The sequence below is a fragment of the Jaculus jaculus genome, chromosome 13 (assembly GCF_020740685.1).
Source record: "Jaculus jaculus isolate mJacJac1 chromosome 13, mJacJac1.mat.Y.cur, whole genome shotgun sequence".
Taxonomy (NCBI): domain Eukaryota; kingdom Metazoa; phylum Chordata; class Mammalia; order Rodentia; family Dipodidae; genus Jaculus; species Jaculus jaculus.
Genome location: NC_059114.1, coordinates 32,041,862 through 32,044,031, shown reverse-complemented (window position 1 = coordinate 32,044,031; position 2,170 = coordinate 32,041,862). Strand labels below are relative to the sequence as shown.

At 51.5% G+C, this 2,170-nt stretch overlaps 1 pseudogene; it reads left to right on the top strand.

Annotated features, from left to right (window-relative positions):
• The first annotated feature begins 283 nt into the window (after positions 1-283).
• Positions 284-1,545, top strand: LOC101597838 (annotated as a pseudogene).
• The last annotated feature ends 625 nt before the right edge of the window (positions 1,546-2,170 follow it).

Here is a 2,170-nt window from a genome sequence, read left to right as displayed (position 1 = left end):
TACACTTCAAATAGAACCACAGAATAAAAGAAACTTTGGTCCTGCCTATGTGCAGTACGATTCTCCACCCCCATAGCCAGGGAGATCTCATGTGGCTAAAATACAGGATTTAAGTGTGTCTATGTCTGCATCTTGCATCATTTCTGGTGGACCATATATTAATACTTACTCCATATGCCAATACAACAAACATTCCTGGTGATGGTAGTATAACTTGGATATGAAATGTCCCTCAGAGACCCAGGAAGCGGCCGGGTGGGCAGGAGCAAGCCTCACAGCTGCCATGGGGCTCAGGGTCGGGAACAGGGACCCGCTGGGCTGCAAGATCGGCAGCAGCTCCTTCGGAGACATCTATCTTGGTACGGACATTGCTGCAGGAGAAGAAATTGCCATCAAACTTGAATGTGTCAAAACCAAACATCCTCAGCTCCACATTGAGAGCAAGATCTACAAAATGATGCCAGGAGGAGTGGGTATCCCTACCATCAGATGGTGCGGGGTGAAGGGGACTACAATGTCATGGTGTTGGAGCTGCTGGGACCAAGCCTGGAAGACCTCTTCAACTTCTGCTCAAGAAAGTTTAGTCTCAAAACTGTTCTGTTGCTTGCAGACCAGATGATTAGTCATATTGAGTACATTCACTCAAAGAATTTCATCCACTGAGATGTGAAGCCAGATAACTTCCTTATAGGGCTGGGGAAGAAAGGCAACCTGGTGTACATCATTGACTTTGGGTTGGCCAAGAAGTACTGGGATGCCCGTACCCATCAGCATATCCCCTACCGAGAGAACAAGAATCTCATGGGGACAGCGTGCTACACCTCCATTAACACACACCTCGGCATCAAATAATCTGGAAGGTTTGACTTGGAGTCTCTGGGTCCGTGCTAATGTACTTCAACCTGGGCTTTCTCCCCTGGCAGGGGCTGAAGGCTGCCACCAAGAGGCAGAAGTATGAGAGGATAAGTGACAAGATGTCCACTCCCATTGAAGTTCTGTGCAAGAGCTATTCATGTGAATTTGCCACATACCTAAATTTCTGCCGTTCGTTGCGTTTTGATGATAAACCTGACTACCGTACCTGAGACAGCTCTTCAGAAACCTGTTCCATTGCCAGGGCTTCTCCTATGACCACGTGTGACTGGAGCATGCTCAAATTGGTGCCAGCCGGGCTGCAGACGATGCTGAGCGGGAAGCCGGACCGAGAGGAGCGGCTGAGCACTCGGAATCCCGCCACCTGAGGCCTGCCTTGCACAGCCTCCCCACCGCGCCCACGGCCCGCGCCTCCTCGCCCGCCTCTGGCGTGGCACAGAGCAGAAGTGGGCGGGCGGCTGCACCGTGGGGCCCCGGTCAACGCTGCTTCATCTGACCTCACGGCCGACAAGATACCTCTCATGTCCACCTCACAGATTCCCGGTCGGGTGGCTTCCAGTGGTCTTCAGTCTGTCGTGCACCGATGAGAACTCTCCTTTTTGCTGTGAAGGGCAGACAATGCCTGGCTGATCTATTCTGTTACCAATGGCTTTACTAGCGACACGCCCCCCGGTGTAGACCCAAAATGTTAACGCCGGGAGCTCGGGAGCTCGCCAGGCCACTCACCCAGCGACGCTCATGGGGAATCAAAATAAACTAAGCGGACAGGCTCCAAGAGCTGCCATCACCAGGGCTGCCACCATGGCCCCACATGAGCTCAGATACCACGGGGCTGGGAAGAACGGAGTCTGGGAGACTCCTGTGAAGAGCCTCTCAGCTCCCACCAGCGGTGGCCGACCTGCACTCCCTGATGACCCCTCCGCAGCTACCACTCTTCTACTTGGTTAAGACAGTTTTGTATCATTTTGCTAAAAATTACTGGCTTAAATCTGTGTAAAGAAAATCTGTCTTTTTATTGTTTCTTTCTTGTCTGTTTTTGCGGTCTTCAAAAAGATGACGACCTTAATGAGTCCTAAGACATGCTGGCTTTTGAGCATCTCTAAGAAGGAGGCAGACAGGAGAGGGGCAACTCAGAGTGTCAGGGACGTGCGTTTTGTTTTCTTGTGTTGTGCTGTTCACTTTGGAGAGAATTCCTCATCAGACGTTAATGTGTGAGTGTGTGTCTTGTGGGCCCCTGCCATCCCAGTTTGGGCATCTCACTTCCCCTTACCACTATGAGCTGAAATGCCTGCCATTG